The sequence below is a fragment of the Ornithodoros turicata genome, chromosome 1 (genome assembly GCF_037126465.1).
Source record: "Ornithodoros turicata isolate Travis chromosome 1, ASM3712646v1, whole genome shotgun sequence".
Lineage (NCBI taxonomy): Eukaryota > Metazoa > Arthropoda > Arachnida > Ixodida > Argasidae > Ornithodoros > Ornithodoros turicata.
In genome coordinates, this window is record NC_088201.1 from 172,959,837 (window position 1) to 172,969,168 (window position 9,332).

Below are 9,332 nucleotides of genomic sequence, written 5' to 3' on the forward strand. Positions count from 1 at the left end.
GGACTCTCTGAGCAGATCAGACATAAACAAGGCAGCTTGTTTGGTGCTTGAATTTGTCTGCAAGATGGGGTCGTTGTATGGCAAAGCAGCAATGTCATTCAATGTTCACTGCCTCACACATCTTGCAAAAAGTGTTGTAGACTATGGTCCTCTGTGGGACCATTCTGGATTCCCCTTTGAAGCAGCAAATGGGCTTCTGCTAAAATTATTTAAAGGAACTCGGTCTGTATCGCTTCAAATCGTGCAGAACTTCTTGCTTTTCCGGTCTGTGCCATACTTTAGCAGCCTCTACAATGTACAGCCATTCGTCACTGATTACGCAGATCACCTATTTGAACATGATCCACTACAACAAACTTTAAAAGTTGGATCGGTGCGCGTTGTTGGCAAAGGCGTCAGACATGGGCCGGTGCACACATTTAGAGATGTAGCAGTGACATTGCCTTCCTCCAGCACTGTTTACAAGCGAATGCTAATGAAAAGAAGAATGTATCATTCGACTGACTATTCTAGATCGCACCGACGAAACAATAGGACAGTTTGTCTGACAGATGGTTCATATGCTGAAATACTTCGTATCTGTGTCTATGAAAGTGCTGCTGAAATGGAATGTGTGCTGCTGCTTATGGAATATGATTGTGCTCATGAGTTTTTTAGTCCTCATCTCACAGTGTGCTCCTCCTCGGGACGAATAAGATTATGTGCCCCTGATGCTCTGGAATCCAGGTGTATGTGGATGCCGTTGAATGACGTGGAATGTGTAGTGAGCAAGCTACCAAACAAGGTTGAAAATGAATAACTTACTTGGGTTATCTCCCAAAAGCTCAGTGCTAAACGTTTTGATGTACCAATATGAATGCTACTTCTGCGGATAATACTTTTGATTGAGTTAATACTCTTCATTTTTGAACTCGTATTACAGTGAACTCTTATATTACCCATGATATTGCATCACACTTGTTTTATGAGCATTTTTCTTGAGAATTGTTTCATCACAATGTAAATCCACCTAGTTATTATGACTGCATCACATGGTATAGTCTACCACATACCTCAGGCAGAGGGCAGAATGTTAGATTAAGGCACCAAGGATTCAGATGACTCCTGATGTTGGTGATCACTCATACTCATACATAGGGTTCTTTTTCGGGTTAAATGATTTTTTTACGATAATTCCCCCCCTCCGACGAGTTTTCAAGAATTCAATTGAAGCCTGATATCTACCCAAAATTGTTGTGATCCTCCAAGTTGTCATTCTAGGTAAACCGTCAGGAAAAGTGAATCATAATATCAACAAAGAGAGCTATTTGTCCTCCTCTTATAATCCCATCCAGCAGGAGTCAAAGATGAGCTTTTGTGGGCCTCCAGCAAGTGTTTGAATACCGCGGTCATTCACTGCCCCAGTTCTGAGCGGAAATGCAAAAGTTGTTGTTTCTCGTTCCAGTGTCAGAGCAGTGCTTTGTTTCATATGCCTTTCGTTTCACCCGTAAATTCCCTGATGACATAACAGATATTGTAGCGCCCTATTTCTGCCTGAATTCTGGTGTGTAAATAGCACACGATTCTCACACCCCACGAATTTCAAAAATCATAAAATCCAAAAACGAAGAACTCTACTCACACAGCATTTCGGACCACCAAAGTGCTCAAGTGCTTAAGAAGGCTGTGAGCTTTCCTGAAACTAAAGAGTCATAATGACGCAGACTTTTCAGTCCCTGTTGTGGTCTGTACGTTCAGTAGAGGGCATTTTTCATTAGTATGACTGTTTGCTTTATTTGACCAATATCCATGGGAACTCTGATCATCATATTAATGAGAAGTCACTGTATACGATGCACGGATTTGCAACAACAGAAGGCATGTTTCCTGACTGTGATGACATGTTGTGTTGGTTCGATTTCACTGTTACTTTTGTGTAAATATAGGTCCGTTTGTGTGAATTTGTGTTGTTCTATGTTTGTTGTCATATTTTGTGCACTGGAAAGCAATATTTCTAATTTTATTTCAATAAAGCTGAAATGCGAATGTATATTACACTTGATAAAGTCTCGTTCTTTTCCTTGCGCACTCTTTGCTACACTTTGTTTTGTTTTGTTTACATATTCTCAATTAAATACATTGTACAAGTTCAATTTTATCAACTTCAATATCTGCTCTTCCATATATAACAAAATGTATGTTTCACTGAACTGTAAGCTAATTGGTAATTATAAAGCTCCCTGTATGGGATACCACAGAAACAAGTTGGAGTGGGATGCGTACACTGTGCAGAAGACATTTGCTTTCAATTGGACGAATTCGTCTAAGTCTGTGCCACTGCGAAAAATGCACAATCACATTAATAGTTCAATAAGGAATGATGGCTCCTTTATATTAATTCCATGTATAACTGTTCCACATCACAATTCCCTCATGATGGCAGTCTTCGCTGCATAGCACATACGATCGTACTAGTTCAATTGGAAACGACAATTAGTTCAGACGAAATTCCGCAAAATTAGTCTTCATTGTGCATGGAGCAGTCTTCACCGCACAACATGCTTAATCACATTAGTTCAATGGGGAATTAATGCAGCTCATTCGTATGACAGTCTTCGCTGCATAGCACAGAGGATCATATTTGTTGAATTGGAAATTCTCCTTTATAATTATAGTATGCGCGTTCAGACGCGAAATTCCGCAAAATTCGTCCACATTCGTCTGTGCATCGAGCAGTCTTCACCGCACAACATGCCTATAATCACATTAGTTCAATGGGGAATGAATGCGGCTCATTCGACGCCATTAGAACCAATTGCCCCAATTGGTTCCGCAATCACTCCGTGATGGCAGTCTTCACTGCATAACACATAGGAACGCATTAGTTCAAGTGGAATTCATCGTTTCGCATTGGCACCTGTTTAGGCCAATTAGTTGACTTGGTTTCTGATTCCTTTGTACTGGGCTTCACCACAGCACCTTTACAGCGCCCAAACATAAAGCCAGCTTTCCTGCAACACTTCCCATTACTCCAATGAGGAATATGCGCGTTATTCACATTGCGCGAATTGCACGCTTCAATTCTCATTGAAACTCATTGAAATTTATCAGAGCGCTCAATGAGATCGAGCCTCCTATTTCCAGCAGGGAGGGACAGGTTCACATTAGAGTAGATTGATCTTCCTGGTGCATTCCTCCAAGCAGCTTTAACGAAAGTGGTGACACTGATTCACGTCTACTGGAAGACCACTGACCCATCAATCCATGAAAAACGCCACCCAAGGGCACAATCCGATATTTGTAAAACTCTAGAGCTGACCTCCTTTGTTGAACACTATGCCGACTCGGAGTATGGACCACAGGGTTTATGGCCTTCTTTATGGTTTCATTGGTCGCACAAATCAGTCGTCTCGTATTGCCCGCGGCTTATCTGCCAGTGCTGCTTATCCGCCAGAAAAATTTGAAAACGTTCCGAAGAACGCGTCCTGCGGCTTATCTGCGGTGCGGCTTATACGCGTGAAATTACGGTATATGTAATATTTTATGTTTCATGTAATGCAACAAAATCAAGAGAGAGAGAGAGAGAGAGAGATACATGATGACAATGATATCGAGTTATCCACGTTGTGTGAGGTTTCTGAATAACAGCATGGTGGCATTGCAGTCATATCCAGCGAGAGAATGTTCTCACTTAAACTGTGTCAGTTTGTTCTGCAAGTTCACATTTAATGCTCCTGAATGGTTTTCTGCCTTGTTTAAACATATATCAAGTATTCACAACATGCATGTTCCTTTCTGCGTTGGTTTATTTCTGCTTGCACGTTTTAGTTTGCAGTAAGGTTATAAAGAATTTCTTCCAGTTTTTAAAAATGTTAGCTTCAGTCCACTCTTCTCTGGTTATGAGTGTTTCCTTCGTATTCATTTCAGTGTCGAAAATCAGCACTTGCACAGGCCGTGCTGGTAGCTATTTTGTAGCAACGATGTTTCACTCACTAAGGTGACCACACAACACTGTAAAAAAACTACCGTAAAACTTACGTATATTTTAATGGCAGCTATGTTGCCGGACTTATCCCGTTAAAATTACGGCCACTTCGGAAGAAGTACTGCCGTTAAATTTACAGTAATTTTGATGTAACCAGAATGCTGTTTTTTTTCGTGAAAATTACGGTGCCTTACAAAAAATGCAGCCGTAAATTTTACAGGGATTTTAATGGCAGCTATGTTGCCGGCTCTTTCCCGTAATTTTCACGGCCACCTGAGAGAGTCGGCCTTTGTTTGAAGTGTGGAGTGCATTAATTCCCACAAATTTGGGAACAGCACCGAAGGATGTGTAATTGTGTTTGTCTTCCTTTAATGGAATTGCAAGTCATGCAGTAATGTGTGACACAAGTCATAGAGTACAGGACTGAGCATTTATTGTACATACAAAGAAATAGTGAAAAATCTGTGACATCTGTTGAATCTGCAGCGATCAAAAAAACATCTTAGAGTTGCAAAGTATATTAAGTGTATCTGGTTACCAAGTAAAACGTTCCCTTACACTTGTGCTGCTTTCGACACAATCTCCAGAACTTCCTCATAGGTTCTGGCTTTGTTCTTCAGCTTGCTGCCCCTGCAGGGCTGATCCACAGTATACCCCTGTAAGAAAGAAAATGCAGGATATGTAGTACGACAGTTACTACCATTCGAATGCAGGTCCACATGCACACACCTCTGCACATTACACATTCAGTATGGTGGCACTAGTACAGGCACCTTTATGGTGCTGGCTGAGTACTTTCCAATACAAGCGAAGAAATATCCTAAGGTCTTATACTGTTCATAAAGACCTTCACTCATACTGGGATAGTACATATATCGATTTAAATATTGTTAGATATTGATGATTCATGTGGAGTGACTGTGTGAAGACGCAATGATCTTACAGTGTTTGTCATTATAGATGTAGCCTAAAATTGTTGAAACCAAGAATATGTTTGGTTATGAAATAAGCACGCTTCACTCGTATAATCACAAATGTCACTGAGATTATTCCAGGAAATACATGCCAAGCAATTCAACAGGTAGTTCCAATCACAAAATACGTTTTAAATGAAAGAATCAGCAACGCCATCAGTGAGGCAAGTACAGTTTTTTTACTTTTGATGACTAGTGACACGGGTGATGTATGCAGGAATGAGATGGTTAGTTTATGGAAAATCACTGCACTAATCTCACCATGTACCAGAGAATTGCGTGCTTGTGTTTTGTTATAAAATATGTACCACATAAATTCGCTGCACCCTAATGTCTTTCATACTGACACATGCACGTCCCGCAGCTGCACTACTCATCACCGAAAAAAAAGGGAGAGAAAGCACACAATTTCCATGTTGAATCTAACACTGATTTCTTTATTCCGCACACAAATCATGATTAGAGCTACCTCCCCGTTTGCCTTGCATCCATTTTACCCACTAGTCATTTTAAAACAGCATACTGCAATTGTGTCGCACCAGTATAATATTTTGTGATCAAAATGGGCTTTCTGTACAACTCAGTTTTTAGACTATAGTCATAACAAAGAAACAACTTTGTAATGCTTCTTGCATTCTGGATGAATAAATACTATGGAGAGCAGAGCACAGCATCACGGTGCACCAGCGTACAGAGGGCACCACACTTTCTTACTGCTAAGGAGAAACAGAAGCTGGGTGATTTCACGCAGGATCAGGCAGGGTGGTCTGGTCAACCTCTCCAATTTTTTCTTTCAAACATATATTAAAGCCTCGTCCCTAGAAAGCATACTGGCGCTGAAAGTAGTTGAAAATAATTGGTGGTTATTTTTAATGAATTATGATTCAGATGTGGGCATTTCGACCATTGCACTTCGTACGCAGTTCAACGCCACATATCTTCATATCTATTTGACATATTCAGCTGAATTTGTTTTCAAGTGTTGTGTCAGGTGGGTAGTACTGCGTCCTATGCTCTGAGAATCCTAAGGCTTGCCTGTGAGGAGATAAAAAATCGCAAAGTTGTCTCATTTGTAAAATATGATACGTTTTGAGAACCTCACAACTCGGCCCCCACTTGTGATGCTTGAAAATGATCTGCATCATTTTGTTTGTTTCGAAATGACCTTTCTCCGCATAGCGATTACATCGTATCGCGAATTGCACCTCAATGGTCTTTTTGTGAATGGTATCTACGGAAAATGCATATACTCGACATCGCACATCCCATATATTCCCACTCGTAAACTCACAAACGTTCTTCATGACGACTCAAAACAGCACATAAAAAAAAATTGCTTCAGACATGGTCAAAATTACGTTGCGAATGACATTGAGTTACGAACGTAACTTCGACCATCCCTGAAGCAAATTTTTGTGTGTGCTGTTTCGAGTCTTCTCGGAGAATGTTTGTGAGTAAAATGAACGATGTCACGAGTGGGAATATATGGGATACACGCTGTCGAATTTACGCATTTCTTGTAGACACCCTTCATAAAAGGACTGCTGGGGCCGTTGCCATAATTCACAATGCAATGTACTCGTTATGCGAGGAAAGGGCATTTTGAGACGAACGGAATGATGTGGATAATTTTTTGGTATCACAAACAGGGGACGAGTTATGAAGTTCCCAAAACGTACCATATTTTACAAATGAAGCAACTTTGCCATTTTTTGCTCATCAAAGATGCACCTTCTTACAATCTGCAGAACTTCGTATGCAGTGCTACCCATCCCAGACAATACACGGATAACAAATTCAGCTAAATATGTCAAATAGTTATGAAGATACTTGGCGTCAAACTGCATAGAAAGCGCAATGGTCGAAATGCCCACATCTGAATGATAGTACATTAAAAAATAACCACCAATTATTTTCAACTACTTTCAGCGCCAATATACCTCCTAGGAACAAGGCTTTCAAATATCTTTGAAAGAAAAAAATGAAGAGGTCGACCGAACCACCCTGTCTGATCCGGTGTGGTCACCAAGCTTTCAATATATTAAGATATGGAGCTACACGTACTAGCCAGCCACCAGTAGCTTTACCCAACGACTTTGTTTCCGACAAAAAATAAGGAGAGGGACACCGAACATTATCTGCCATGCTATGCACTTATTGCCCCAAATTCTAAGTGGGTAAGAAGGCACAATTTCAATTGCAAAGGAATGCTAATGTTCAAGGGTGGACAAGCAGCATGCCATCCCAACAAAATACCCTAATTCCATGTGAAGTTATAAGGGACACCAGCTCCTTATGTTCTACCTTTCGAGACATTGGTGTGACATTTAGTTATGAACACAACAAGCATGTGTTACAGTCACTAAAGAACAGCCGTACAAACGGCTAAATGAAATAAGCCGGAATAATATCAGTTTCTAGTTGAAATGCGCTCCTGCAGAGTGAAGGATTGAAATGATAAAGTGATGCAATGCTGATTGATGATAAAAACTGAAATATTCACTCATTGTCACGAGAAACCATGCAAAAGAGATGCCCCATCCTGGATCTTCTTCCAGAAAGTGATCCAAGGCCAAGGGTGTTTTGGATGCCTTTCCACAGGACTTGGCCAGGAAGGATGGTGTGCCCAGAAGTGACCCTCTCTGCTGGAACAGATTGGAACCAAACAAATTATGCAGGGTCAAGAACACGTTAAACATGTTCAACAATCATGACATAGTTCAAGTAACACCACATTGACAAGTCATACGCATATGAAGCACATGATATGTCATATACGCATGTTCTTAGATCTTTTCACCTAGAATACAAAATTTACAGCAGAGCGGTTTAGCATTCAGTATCTTGGAGCACTGAAGTATGCAAAGAAGTAAATCTAACACATCAGCGAGATAATTTACCTCCAGGTTACATCAGTGGGCATATGCGCACGGAGCTTGCTCAGCTTCTTTTAGCCGGCAGCAGCTTCAAGTAACGGTGACTGGAAATAGTACACAGGATCATTTCCCTTTCCACGTACAATAAGGCGAAAGTACGTGTTTTCTGGGAGTACCCCAGGCAAAAATTTTTTTCACTGGTACTAGTTGAACTGTGTTATCGAACAGGGACCAGTGCAACCGCTTCCAGCTCAACTGGTACCACTTAGGACAACTGGTTTCTGGCCAGTCCCAATCTGAACTGGTTTCTAACCGGTCGCAGTCTCGCCTGGAGCTGGTTGCAAACATAATTGTTGAACTGGGACCAATTGAAGTGGTTTGACTTACAGTGGCCTGCTCGGACAGAGGCTAGCTGGTAGGCAACCAGTGCCACTTCGCAGGATCGCTGTTCCCAGCAACGACAGATCCAAAGAACTGCAATGCAAAATTACATTTTATTTGTAATCAAACATTGCACATATTCTAATGTACATGTAGCGTAACTATAATGTAATTAAACAAAAGCATTAGAGGAACTACAGAGTTACATAGAATAGATAATATTTCATGGCTGATGGTCCCTTGCTCGACTACCTTGTGGTCATCTTGAATCATTCAACAAAGTATGTGAGATGTTCTTAATAGCACACGATGGATCGACATTTTCCTTTGAGCCCAAGCAGCTTAAGGTTTCTGGAAAGTTGAAAAGGCACAAGTAAATATGCATTCAATTGCAACATGTAATTAGAGTGTGCAGTTAATTTGAGCAGTCGCGGCCCCCAAAAGCACGCAAATCTCTCAACATTTCTGTTGTGGAGTAGTTGGACATATCAACTAAGAGATTCGACGGCTTTCGGGGGCAATGAGTACTACTCATTGCCCCCGAAATCCGGCGAAGCTCTCTACGCTAGTTCGAGAACACCCGTGGTGTGAAGGATCTAAAACACGAGCATGAACGAAGAAATACAAAGACTAAAACACGAGCATGAACTAAGGAATACAAAGACAAAAACACGAGAATGAAACAAGTTGCTGGTAACGTTAACTAGCCACTCGTACATATTACTCGTAAAACGGCCTGCACTTACAGGTGCCACGAACCTGACGCGGAACAAAGAGATGAGGTTCTAGTAGAAGTAATATTTCTAAATGGTGCACAAGGGAAAAGCACTTAAGCATAGTACTCACGATAAAGCGGTATCCACAGTTGTAGTCCAGTTGTAATCCTATAACACCCGGCCGCTGGCACTCATTGTACTGTCCCAGTAAACCATAGATGTACAAGTGACGTCCGGGTAATATCCCAACCTGGATGTTTGGATATCCCAGGGATTTTCGCAGAGAGCCTGTAGACGTCACATGTACGTCCAGGAGACTTAATTTGTTCCACGGTTTTCCACATTTGAGGAACGTCCCACAGATGTCACCACAAGATATTTGGATACCCCAGGGATTATTTCAGAGAGCTTGTAGATGTCA

At 41.1% G+C, this 9,332-nt stretch overlaps 1 long non-coding RNA gene across 2 annotated transcripts; it reads right to left on the reverse strand.

Annotated features, from left to right (window-relative positions):
• Window positions 1–7,726: 7,726 nt before the first annotated feature.
• On the reverse strand, window positions 7,727–9,071 carry LOC135373061 (uncharacterized). 2 transcript variants are annotated; one of them, XR_010416255.1, is made up of 4 exons: window positions 9,042–9,071; window positions 8,448–8,546; window positions 8,202–8,288; window positions 7,727–7,918 (listed from the first exon to the last, which is right to left on the reverse strand). It is a non-coding gene; the product is annotated as an uncharacterized LOC135373061 (long non-coding RNA). The 2 variants fall into 2 exon arrangements; XR_010416250.1 differs by lacking the exon at window positions 9,042–9,071 and having other exon boundaries at window positions 8,448–8,614.
• Between the last annotated feature and the right edge of the window lie 261 nt (window positions 9,072–9,332).